We start from the raw sequence: 14,263 nt of genomic DNA, 5'->3' as shown, positions 1-14,263 counted from the left end.
ATTTGTCATTTACCTATTTTATCTCGGGATAAGTTATCCCGGGATTACTATACCACCCATGGGGAGGGATAACTTATCCCGGTACTAATTATTAATCCCGGGATAAGTTATCCCGGACTTGCCAACCAAACAACATAATTTTTTTTTATCCCATCACTATTTCCTTATCCCATCACTATTATTTCTAATCCCTCACACCAAACGAGCCCTTAGATTTTAAATGCAAGAAAATGAAGGAGGATGGGGAGAGAGAAGATTCCTTCCCCCTTCCCCTTCAGGCCTTCACCCACCCACTCACACACACAAAAGGAAATGCATGCCCTTCTGTTTCTTTGGTTCCTTTGAGTGTGCTAAAATATGGCAACTAGTGACACAGGCAAGGTCATAGCATCTGTTTTTTACTATATAGACTTTATACTGCTTGTGTGTGACAGTTCTGTTTTCTTTTTTAACTGTTCTGCAGCAGTTTGTTCACAAACTCAAACTGGTTTGCTTTTCAAGATGATAGACTTGGTGATGCACCTATGAACACCTCACCTACAGAGGCAATGGAAGAGATCAACCTTAATGGAACATCAAATGGTGGGAATAGCAATAGTGATGACGAGGTGGTAGTTGGAGAGGAGGATGGATTGGCTGAGAGCAAAAACTCTACAGATGGAGCACCCACTTCTAGTTCAAATGCCTATAGTGGATTTGGTGGATCGAATTCTGTTAATGGTGGTAGCTTCAATCAGTTATGTTGGGATAAGTTATGTTGGGATTAGTTATGATGGGATAAGTTGTCCTGGGATTATTTCTTATTGAGTGTTTGGTTTGTTATATTCAAAATAATATATATTGATAAATTTTAACAAGTTGTTTGTTTACAAAATTACCCTTCACTTTATTTAAACTTTTTAAATATTTCTTTGTGAGCTTTAGTTATTCATTTTTTAAAATAAAACTTTTATTTTATTTAACTTAAATATTTTTGTTTATGTATTCCCATGATAAGTACCATGTGTATTTAAAAATATAACTTTTTTCTTATTTAGCTTAAAAATAGAACTTCCCTCTTAAGTTTATTAAAGAGAAGAAAATTTATGAGAAATCAAAATAAAATAAACATAAGAATTAGTCAAATAAATTCATAAATAAAAATTATATTTATATAGTATAATTTTTTAATAGAAAAATATGTATAATTATCATAAAAATAAGGAGTAGTAAATATTATTATACATGGTATTAAAAAAAAATGTAAATATACATAAATGTAAAAAATGATGTATAAAAAGGATTTAAAGGGACATATTTGTCATTTACCTATTTTATCTCGGGATAAGTTATCCCGGGATTACTATACCACCCATGGGGAGGGATAACTTATCCCGGTACTAATTATTAATCCCGGGATAAGTTATCCCGGACTTGCCAACCAAACAACATAATTTTTTTTTATCCCATCACTATTATTTCTAATCCCTCATACCAAACGAGCCCTAATACTCCTATTCATTTTCATGACGGTTATAAAAAACAACTTTTACCTCTATGTTTTTTTCAATTAAAATATTTTAAATTATTAATTATGGTAATTTATAGTAGTTTTTTTAATATAATTTTTAAATAATATATGTTACTTTTTATGTGTCAATTTATGTGGCACGATAGAAATAAAAGAGTTGAATTAAAAAATTTAAGGTGTTCATTATTGTGATTTATAATACTTATTACGTAATTTTCAAACATATAACTAGTGGTGTTCATGATTTGGATAAAAATCGACCCAATTCAAAAAATCAAAATAAACCGATTAAATACGTAGATTTTATTTAGGTTTGATTTTACATTTTTAAAAATTGATAATATTTGGATTGGTTTTAATTTGTTAAAAAAAATTAAAGAAATAACTGAATCAAACTAAAAAAAATATATATATATATATATATTAATTATACATACTTAATATACTATTTTTGATGAATAGTTTTAAATATCTTATAAACTTTTTCATCAAAATTTATTTATAAAAGCAAGAGCACCTAAGACAAAAACATTTATCTTAGGAGGGACTAGAAATGTAAATGTTTCTTCCTTGTCTAGGCTAAAGTGATAAATTTTAAATCTTTATTAACAATAAATTCAGCGGTCAAAAGTTATGTAATGTTAGTTGTTCTAACTATTTTTCTTTTCGAATCAATTATTGTCTTTTGTTTTCCTTTTTGACTGAATTGTTTATTTTATTTTTGTATATGGTTAATAACCAAATAATCTAATTGAAATCGATAATAACCACACCGAAAAATGTTTTATATTTGGCTTGGTTTGATTTTAATAATTTGAAAATCGATTGAATTTGTTTAATTTTAATTTTGACCAATAATCGATTAATTGATCCATGAATACGCCTACATATAATTGATTAAAAAGAAAATAAAACATACAAATTCAAACAAAAAAGGTACTGAATTTTTAAAAATACTCTCGACTAGAAACAAGTATATCAACAAGCCATTGTTTTCTTGTAATCCTTCCATATAGGAGTAGTAATTAGTTAAAATATAGGGGAAAAAACACTTGTATCCAAAAAGGGAAATTGTTTACAAGTGGCTACCCGTTTATTTTCATACCCCCATGCTTTTAACTACTAATTCACGTTTACCATTTGATACTATCAAAGTATATATATATATACTCTAATGGTATCAAAGAAGAAAAAACAATGATTTAAAGAAAATATTACTCAGTTACACCTTTATACCATTAGAGTATATACATATACTATGATGACATCAAGGAGGAAGAAACAGTGTTTCAGTCAAATAATTGCTCAATTACTGCTTGATGTATTAGAGTACATAGATACCATTAGAGTATATATACACTCTGATGGTATCAACAGTGACTTAGTGAATAGAACAAGGGATAGTCAAGTAAATAGTTTGGATTGTGGGTCCAATTAGGATAAATAGTTGGGCAAATTACAGAAATCACATACTTTTTAAGGCAAAATTAAATCTATCCTTTAAAAGTTTATAATTATAGAAATTCCTCAAACGGATACAATAATATAAGCGTTGATACATTAATCTGATGCGCGAGATACATTAATCGTTAAGTAAGATACATTACATTTTATACATGATACACTAATCTGATGTACATTTTATACATGATACAATAATCTGATGCGCGAGATACAATAATATAAGCGCTGATACATTAATCTGATGCGCGAGATACAATAATATAAGTGCTGATACAATAATCTGATGCGCGAGATACACTAATGTGATGCGCGAAAATAAGGAATTTTGGAGATTTGTAAAACTTATAGGGGATAATGGTAATAAGTAAACTAAAATGTGGTATTTCTATAATTTTTCCTAAATAGTTTGGATTTGATCCAATTTATTAGGTACATATTTTACCTGCGGAGTCCAATTTGTGTAGTTTTCCTTAAAATATATTCCCTCCGCCTTCGGGTTTTTTTAAAATAACCTTTTAACTTTTTTAAAATTAATTCATAATAGGTGTCATTTTCAAAACTCAATAGAAAACTATTTCCCTTTTTCTAAATTAACTTTGTTATAATAAATTATGTAAACAAATTTTAAATGGTATTTTAATTATTATTTTTTACATATTCTAGAAGTATCAAAATTGTATATTAAAATGTAATGTTGTTAAATAATTATTTTAATTGTAATTAACATGTCTAAATGGATGTGTCACAACCAGCAAGAAGGGGTGGATATGGAATAGTATATATACCAAATATTACGTTGAAATCAAAATTTTGTGGCGTCAAAAAAATGTCTTAGATAATTATATTTTGATAGCACTAAAGAAATATTTGAAGCACAAGTTAATTATATATTTATAAAAATGGCTTACCAAAAAAATCCTAGAACTCAAGACACTCGAAAAATTCAAAGTTTCATTAGTTTAATTTGATTTATAAATTTAAAAACCTGAGACAAATGATTTGATTTGATATTTACAAAATCTGAATTAACTTGGTCCATGTATATCCCTGAAACCATTTATTACACTAATAATATATTCAATTTAAATCCGTTAATTTTTAATTATTTGTAGCTGGGGTGTTATTATGTTTACATGTCTATTTCTTTGCCCCCGCCAAGTTGGAGTTTGGTGCAGTATTTATTATAATTCTAAAATATAAAAAGAAGATAGAATATAATGTCTTTTATATATATTATTGGAGGGAGTATTCTAAAAAAGAATAAAAAAAAAACCAAGTCTATAATGCATGCATTTTGGCTTGTTGTTCGCCGAATGTAAGCTCAATTACTCATAAATTTGTAATTCCCAAATTCATTCGGTGTCATTAATAGTTTGGTTCAAAAATATTAGTTAGACAAAATATTATTTTTCTAATAAAAATACATTCCTTTCTTTTAAAACACTTTTTTTTTTCAAATAAAAGTATCATTTTAAATAACTCTTATTTGTGTCCCTTCTTTTAAAAAAAAATTCTAACTAACAAAAAATGAAAAATAATTTATTTCTTTCTTCTTAATCTCATTTTATCAATTAAAATAAAATAATTTTATATATTTTTTAACTAATAATATAAATTATGTATATAAAATCATAATAATCATCATTAATTTTATTTAAATAATAATAAAAATATTTTAATTTTTTAATCATAAGTAAATATTTTGTTGAGTTCAAATTGTATGATAGGGAGGACATCAAAGGGAAATAGAAAGGGAAAAAGGGAAGAGGAGAATTTGAAGGAAAATCCCAAGGGGAGAGATGAATCTTGGGTGGGGCATGCAATGCAAGTAGCTAGGTAGTAGGAGATTTGTTTGATTGTCAATTTGATATTGATATACATATATACAAGTTCCTTTATTATGAGTTTTTTTTTTCCTCCTTTTCTAATCGATATTCGATACTCGCATTGAAGTTTCAATCAAATTTAAATCACGCAAAGCAAGTCTCATTTAGGAATAACATTCTCAAGTCCCACTAAAATCTTTTTCATATTTAAAATAAAACAGTCTTACCATTGCACCAGAATACTGGTTGAATTTAGTTGTTGCATATTGCTAGTCAAATGGGAAAGAGACAATTTTTGGATCAAAATCAAATCTTGTGGTGTCTTATGGGCAAGTCACGGGGTTCATTACTGTTCCAACTCTGTGCTTGTGAGTTTCTTTTTTCTCCGAAATGGCCCACATGGCTAAAATATTTCACGTGACTACTTGAAAATATGATACTTCTCTCTCGACATGACAAAAAACTTTATGGTTTTTTGGACTTTTTCTAAGCATAGTATGACAATTTTATTTTAAATGTTTTTTTAGACCTGCCTCTGGTTTAAAATGATTTTTTATGACCAGTCTAAAATTGGGAAATTTTGGACTGTATCTCTATAATTTTCCGCTCTCTATTGGACTCATATCGAAATTGTTTTATTATGATCAATAATAGTAACATATCTCATATATATATTTAATATATTAGGGGTGTACAAAATCGAATCGAAAATCGAATTAAATCGTAAATCGAGTCAAATTGAAAAAAAATTCGACTAGTGATTTAGTTTGACATGGTTTGGTATTGGAAAAAAAAACCCGATTATATTTGGGTTGGTTTGATTTTAACTAAAAAAACCAACCCGAGATCAAACCAACCCGACATTATATATATATATGTAATTTTAAAATTTTATTTTATACATAAATTACTTTGATATAATTTTAAAATATTTCTTGTAGTATTTCATAGTTTTATCTTTTAATATATTATTTCAAGTTTAAAACTTAGAATTCGGAATGGTCCAATAAATATTATAGTTCATATATGTTGATAATTATAATAAAACTTAAATCAAAATCAAATTAATACTAATGCAAAAAGAAAATCAATTCAACACTAAGAATGACAATAATATTGAATATTTGTTCTTTAGTTTTACATTGGTTTAGACAATTAAAATATATAATCTAATTTTAATTTCCTTAAATATTTAGTAATGTAACTAATACTTATTAAACTTATATTAGCATGATTTAGTACTTTTAAATTATGATCATTTTCATTATGACTTTGCAATATTTATTTTATATGATGATTTCATTATTATTTTTTATTGAATATCTTAGTGTCATCAGTACTCATCTCATATTTTGTGTTATTTTCTTAAGAAACACCTTAGATAATTGTATTTTGGTTGGACTAAAGAAATATTTGGAGCACAAGTTAATTATATGTTTGTATGAAAACTTTACTGAAAAAATTCAAAAATCTAAAAAAATCCGAGGTTATTAGTTTGGTTTGATTTATAAATTTAAAAATTCGACACAATGGTTTGGTTTGGTATTTGAAAAACTCGAAAAAATCTGAATTTTATTAGTTTGGTTTGGTTTATAAATTTAAAATTTTTACACAAATGGTTTGGTTTGATATTTGAAAAACCCGAACCAACCCAGTCATGTACACCCCTATAATATATAATAAGCTTATAAAAGTAGGAGAGTATATAAAGATTTTACGCTTTGCTTTGAAGATAGAGAAATTATATTTGATAAATTTTCAATTCAAGAAATTATAAATCTAAAGCAGTATAGAAAAAAATTAACAAAAATAAAAACATTATATATATCAAAATACTTCCTTCATTCTAAAATAAGTGATATTTTTATTTTTTTCATTTTATTTCAAAATAAATACAAATAGTTAAGACTTATTTTGAAATGAAAAGAGCATGATTTTATTACAACCCTTTACATAGTAAATGAGGTGGTCAAAAGGCACTTAAAATAATTAGGATCTCTTGGAAAATGAAGACAGAATCCAAGAACGGAAAATGAGAGAATTTTAGGAAAAATATAGTGCCTGAGAAAATGAGCTGAAAGTGGATACTAATATTCAACGGGAATAATTTTTTGTAAGCAATCATTGCATTATTTTTTTAAGGCAGAATGGTCTGGTGGATCCTTGTACTTGTATATGTTTGTATTGTGAACCCTTATACTTACCCTTTTGTCATCTGGATCCCTGAACCCATCCAAACCCAATATTTTAAACACTTTTTTTGATGTGGTATGGAGCGTGTTGCACAAACACGTACACGTTGGCCAAAGAGAAAAAAATTAATCCACGTATGATATTATATTCCACGTGGCAAATGACTCACCTTAAACTAAGAATAGTCCTAACTCCGGCGAAATTTTCCAAACCTTCGCGACTTTTACACTTCTCCTCTTCTCCTCTTCTCCTCTTCTCTTCTCCTCTCCGCGACGTTCGTCTGTGATTTTCCAAACCTTCGCTCAGTTGAAGCTCAGTTCCACTCCGATTTTCGTTGTAAGTTCTTGCCTTTTGCGTTAGTTCTGATCTTTTTCATTTTCTCGCGCGTATCTGTTTGATTTTAGGGTCGATTGTCATTCGATTTTCTGAAATTTTTTGGGGATTTTACTTTGGTTTAGATGTAATATTAGTGTAATATGCTTTCTTAGTTGATGTATGACTTTGAGTGACTTCAATGGCATATTTCGTGAATTCGAGTAGATTCTAGGGTTTATTCGTAAAATCCCAATTTCAACTAAAATTAATATTTTATTTCTGGTCAATTGTCTTGGGTATTGATAGTGTTAGTTGAGCATTATTACATCAATTACAGTCATGGTAAGTTAATGGCTTTAACTGTTACAACAATTCATTATTTCCTTAAAAAAATTAGGGATTTTTGTGTTACAGTCATGGTAAGTTTAGAGTGTTGCAGTCATGGTAAGTTTATGGTTTAACTGTAGTTGTTTTTCTTTTTACTTTACATGCATCGTAAGGTAATGGCTTTAACTATAGTGACACTTCAATTTCACTATGGGGGCTGTTTTGTATCTAATCCTACTTTAAGGTATGTCAATGGAATCAGTAGTGTTGAAAAGATTAATATAGATGTAGATGAGTTGCATATTATGTTATTTCATAAAATAGCAATGGAATTGGGTGTTGAAAATGTTGAGACATTTGGATGTAGAGTCAACAAGAAGGGTACTTTTTACATGTTAAATACTGATTCTGATGTTTTAAACTTTCTGAATGGTTTGAAGAGTGTTGATTTTGTTGATGTATATGTTGTACATCCCATTAGTATACCTTTAGTTGTTGAGGAGATACTTGTATTGCCTAGCACTAATGCTGATGTGTCCTCATCTCCACAACAAGATAATGCTGATGTGTCCTCCTCCCCACACAAAAATAGGGCTGATCTGTCATCCTCCCCACAAATAGTTAGGGTTGATGTGTCTTCATCTCAACCATTTGATGAAAATAAAAATAGGGATTTAAATCAAAATCAGCCCCCTTTAGTTGAATAGCAGTCCCCTTTAGTTAAAGAACAAGCCCCTGCCCCTAGAGTTGAAGAACATTTTGATTCTGATTCACTCTATGATATTGATGAAAATATTGATGATTTGAGTGATTTGGATGAGGAGTTGCTTCAAGCTAGGCAGTCTAATATTCAAGAACAAGTTAAAGAAAAGACTGCTAGAGTAAATCTAGATGAGATACCATCTGGTCCTGTAGGTATAGATGCTGGTTTTGAAGACATTTATAAGGAGAATAGGGGGAGATTTGAATGCAATTTGGGTGGTGATGACCCTTATTTGATAACTCAGATCCTAGTAGTGACATTAGTGAAGATGAAGGGGATCCTGTTGAGAATGATGAAGTGGTAGATCCAGTACCTAGGATGGAAAGTACAAAGATCTCCTTTGATCCAATTGCTAAAAAGGTTTTATTTCAACTGTATATGGCATTTTTGAATCACATTGAGTTCAGGGAGGCACTGCAAACTTACTCTATTCAGAAGGGTGTTAATATTAAGTTGAAACCTAATGAGAAGGAAAGGATAAGGGCAAAGTGTAATAAAAAAGGTTGTCCTTGGCATATTCTTGGAAGTATTGATGGTAACACTGGAAATTTCAGTGTTAAAACATATTTTCCTGTCCATAAGTGTTTTAAAAGAACAAGAAACAAACTGTGTACCCTCATTTGGATTAGTAACATTACAAGGAGAGGATTATGAGTGAGCCTACCACAAACTACATCAGATTCAGTCTTTGATACAAAAGCAATATGATTTGTATGTTAGTAAGACAAGTTGTAGAAAGGCAAAACTGAGAGTTATGAATGAACATATGGGAGATTTCAGAGAGGAGTTTGCTAGGTTGTATGATTATGCTGAGCAATTAAAGACCACAAATCCTGAAACTACTGTATCTATTAGGACATCCAAGAACACAATTCCAGGAAAAGAGGTGTTTATGAGCAATTATATTTGTCTTGGTTCCTTAAAAATTGGATGGAAAGAGGGTGTAGAGGATTATTGGTTTAGATGGTGCATTTCTTAAAAGTGTATGTAAAAGGTGAACTGATATCTTGCATTTCCAAAGATGGAAATAATCAGATGTACCCTATAGCATGGGCAGTAGTTGATAAAGAAGCGAAGGACACATGGTCTTGGTTTCTCAAGTGCATCAAACATGATTTGGAGCTTACAGAAGGTGAAGGACTAACAGTGATGTCTGATATGCAAAAGGTATTACTATATTATTTGTTAAATTTATTTCTTCATTTTTGGAGTAATTAATATTTAACATTGTTATATGTCAAATGTTCTTTGTTTGACAAGGTCTTCATCTTGCACTTATTGATGTATTGCCAAATGCTGAAATTAGATGGTGTGCTAGGCATATATGGGCAAACTGGAAGAAAGACTGGAGGGGTGAAAAAAGGAGAAGAAAATTCTAGCAGGTTGCCAGGGCATCATTTGAGGTACTTTTACAGTCCAAACTTGATGACTTGAGTGAGTTAGGAGTAGGCATTGTAGAAGCTTTGTTAAAGTATAACAAAGAAGCATTGTGTAGGGGCATATTTTAAAGAACATAGCAAGTGTGATGTGGTTGAGAACAACATGTGTGAGACTTTTCAACAGTTGGATTTTAGGTGCTAGGTTCAAATCAATAATCACTATGCTAGAGGAAATAAGAGTCAAAGTTATGGAAAGAATGAATCACATGAGAGAATTTTCAGAAAAATGGATTACTGATGTAGCACCAATGGCTATGGATATTCTTAGAAAAAATGCTGAAATTATAGATAATTGTGAGGTAAAGTTTAATGGTGATCTTGGCTTTGAGATTCATGATCCACCATATAAACATGTTGTTGACCTAAGAAAGAAGGTGTGTAGTTGTAGGTCATGGCAATTAAAGGGAATTCCTTGTGGCCATGCACTTACAACAATTCATTATAAGGATTGGGTTGTTGATACATTTGTTGATCACTGGTATAAGAAGGAAACATACTTGAAAGCATATAATAGGTTTATTCAACCTATGACAAACATGAAGATGCGGCCAAAAAGTGATAGGCCAACCATTAAACCACCTGAAATTACTGCCATACCAGGAAGACCAGGAAAAAATAGGAGAAAAGATAGTGATGAGCCAGTTAAGAAGAAGTTTGGAAAGGCTACAAGGAAGGGAAGAAAAATGAAATGTTCTGTGTGTAAGACTTTTGGACATAACAAGAAAGGATGTCCAACTCTGGTAAGTTGTGCTTTAATGTCTCTTTGTTACTGAATTTTACTCTTGTTATACTTTTGACTTAAAAATGTTTGTAGAAAAATGCTGCTGCTGGAACAAGTGTTGCAACTTCAAATGTTGCTGCTGGACAGTGTTGCAAGTGCTGGAAGCCAGTCAAGTGTAAATGCAGGTCCAAGTGCAGGTTGCACTCCAAGTGCAGGTTACACTCCAAGTGCAGGTCCAAGTGCAGGTTGACACTCCAAGTGCAGGTCCAAGTGCAGGTTGCACTCCAAGTGCAGGTTACACTCCAAGTGCAGGTCCAAGTGCATGTCCAAGTGCAGGTTGCACTCCAAGTGCAGGTCCAAGTGCAGGTTGCACTCCAAGTATAGGTCCAAGTGCAGGTCCAAGTGCATGTCTAATTAGTGCTACAAGGCCTACAAATGCTTCATCAAGTGGTGTGAGGCCTGCAACTACCTTGGCATCTAGTGGAAGGCCTACCAGTGCTACATCAAGTGATGTGAGACAATTAAGTACTCAACAATCAATTTCTAGTGTAGGTGTCCAAAAAAGAAAGACTAGCACAGCTTTAAGAGGTGGTGCAACTCTTGCATATAAGAAACCAAGACCAAAAAAAGCAAAGACAACTGGTTAATGGTCTCTTATTTGGATCAGGTGACAGTGTAACTGCGAGGGTATGTATTTTATCATTTTAAACACATTAAATTGCTTTAATTGATATTAGTTCATCTTTAAGTTAAGATTTTTGTTGTTCTCTCAGTCTGGAAATATTGATAGGGTATTACATAGTGCTATATTGTCAAGTTCAACTCCTACCAATATTGATCTTGGTTACAAACCCAATGGACTAAGGTGGAAGGGAAGAGCTACAATTACTCAAAGGTAGCTACGGGAGGAGAGTTACAGAAGCACTCAAGGCACACCAAGCACTCAAGGCACTCAAGGCACACATTAGATTTCACTTGGTTTAGCTTAATGACTTGATCCCAACTAACTTTATTTTGATTAATGACTTGATCCCAATTGTTTTGGTTATGCTATTAGGAAGACTTTGTTTTTGTATATAATGGCGCATACATGAATTTGTGTTATGTTGCTATTAGGAAGACTTTGTTTTTCTGTATGAATTTGTGTTTGAATGAAGTTGCTATTTAGATTTCTGAAGCAAATGCAGTCCATTTCATTATCAAATAACACCTAGTACAAATTAATATATCTTAAAAATAACGGCTACAAACCCAATAACAACAATCACAATAACAATGATATCAATACTAGTGTTTGATCCTTGTCTTCCTTGCCTTCCTTGTCTTCCTTGCCCTGAACTCGTTGATGGATTCTTATGTTGTATTGTTCTTGGCATGTTGAATCATTTGCATTAGCCCATCGGAAGAATCCACACCCATTACCGGATGAATATTTTTGGCAACCCCAAAACATTCTTTCAGGATTAGTTGGTGTTCTTGATGTCTTTAGTTCAGCATATATTCCACAGTAGCAACATCAAACCGTCATTGTGAAGACCAACAAAATCAAACCAACAAAAATACAATAGAACCACACACAAAAAAAGATGAAACAAAAATACAATAGAATCACACACAGAAAAAAGATGAGTAGATCGAAGGAAAAAATAAAGGCACCAAAAATAAAAGAGAAAAAAATTTGAAGAGACAAAATCGAGAAAAAAGCTCAAATTTGTCCAACAATGGTGTTTGAGTGAAAATAAAGAAGAAGAGATGGCCTTTAAAGGTCAAAATCGGACCGTTAGTGCCTTTTTAAGGCGTCTCACGCTCTTACCTTGTGTGTATCACACGCTCCATGTGGAGTCTTTCCACATAGGATGCCACATAAAAAAAGTGTTTAAAATGTTGGGTTTGAATGGGTTCAGGGGTCCAGATGACAAAAGGGTAAGTAGAAGGGTTCACAATACAAACAGATACAAGAACAAGGGTCCACCAGACCATTCTGCCTTTTTTTAAATAAAAATATTTCTTAAATTTGTTTGCGCACTGACTATTTTTTGTAATAACAAAAAAAAAATCATTCAACTTTCTTCGAGTATCAACATATAAGTCGCTAAAACAAATTTGTATTTCATTAGTTTCAAATTTTTTATCGTGATTTTTAAATAATTATTTTAAAACACAATAACAATACGCCCTCCATTCCATATTAACTTAAGCTTTGAGCCCTTTTTCATTTTTCAAATTAACTTAAGTTTTCAATCTTCAAGACTATTTTTAAAATATTCTTCCAATTTTATCCTTTTAAGTTAGTATTGAAAATTAGTTATTATAATTAATGTTTAGTTATTTTTTACAATAATTAATAAGGGTAAAAATGGAAAATTATGTTCAATTTATGTCCTAACCTACATTTCTTAAAGGGTGTGAAATATCTCAAAGCTTAAGTTAATATGGAATGGAGGGAGTAATAACATATCTATTAAAATTCCACAATTAGAATTGAAAGAGGATAAAATGTACGCAAACTTTATCACTGCCTCGTAGATTGTTTTCGAAAGACCCTCGACTCAAGTGCAACAAATCCAAATATGAAGGAAAAGAAAATCATCATATATCATATTACTAGAAGTGGGAAGCACATATCTTCAAAGTTAGATTGCAATTTTACACCTATACTTAATCAAAATGTGTTATCTCCTGTATTCAGATTAGCAAACCAAAAATAATAAAAGATGAAAAGAAAAACAAAGAACTATCCGAGTCCACAGAACCCACTGTGTGTCCTTAAGAAATTTAATCCCCTCAAGTACCCGAGGTTGCAGATTAATTCCTCCCAAGATAAAACGGATTAACCGTTAAAGAAGTAGCGGTACCTTAAACTTCAATAATTTCAACGAACTCAAAATGACAGCAACGAATCACACACAGAGACGATCGATCGATTTTATTTTGTAAGAAATGTATGCAAGAGAAGGGAAGAATTTGATCTAGAAAAATGAGAGAAAGTCTCTCTATTTATAGCCAACAAAGGGTAAAGGTCACAACTCTTTGGAAAGAAGACAACCTTTCAGAAAGGTCACAACACTTTGGAAAAGGCACAACCTTTCAACCAGTCACAACCTTTAGAAAAGACACAACATTTCATAAAGGTCACAATCATTCGGCATAGTCACAACCCCTCAAGAGAATCATAACACTTCATTTCTTGTTCACACCTTTAAAACCAACAATCCCCCACATGAAAAGGGAATGACTATTGTTAAAACATATGCATGAAAAACTGTGTGATTCGTAAGTAAGGATTGATTGCATCTGGATAAGTGGGTTTCCCTTTGAACTTTTCATAGTGAACATATATCGGATATACTCGGTCAATCGGTAGATTTGATATCTTTGAGCCGTCGAGCTTTGGTGTATACCTAGACAACAAAAGTCACACAATCAACCCTTGAACTGTTTTTGGTTCTCATTATTTTGTTCGTTTCAGTCATCCAATGAGTTTGATTGAGATTACTTGTGAACCGACTCAGTTTACTAATAACACATGCTATATCTGATCGCGTACACTTTCATGATATATATCATATTCTCAATACTCTAGAATAATCCAATTGTGAGTCACGTTTGCCTTCATCTTTTGAAGTACAAAGCTCATATTTATTGGAGTCTTGACAATATTGAAATTCAAATACTTGAACTTGTCAAGTACCTTTTCAATCACAT

This window comes from Solanum tuberosum, unplaced genomic scaffold (assembly GCF_000226075.1).
Source record: "Solanum tuberosum cultivar DM 1-3 516 R44 unplaced genomic scaffold, SolTub_3.0 scf00185, whole genome shotgun sequence".
NCBI lineage: Eukaryota > Viridiplantae > Streptophyta > Magnoliopsida > Solanales > Solanaceae > Solanum > Solanum tuberosum.
This window is presented reverse-complemented; position numbering follows the sequence as displayed.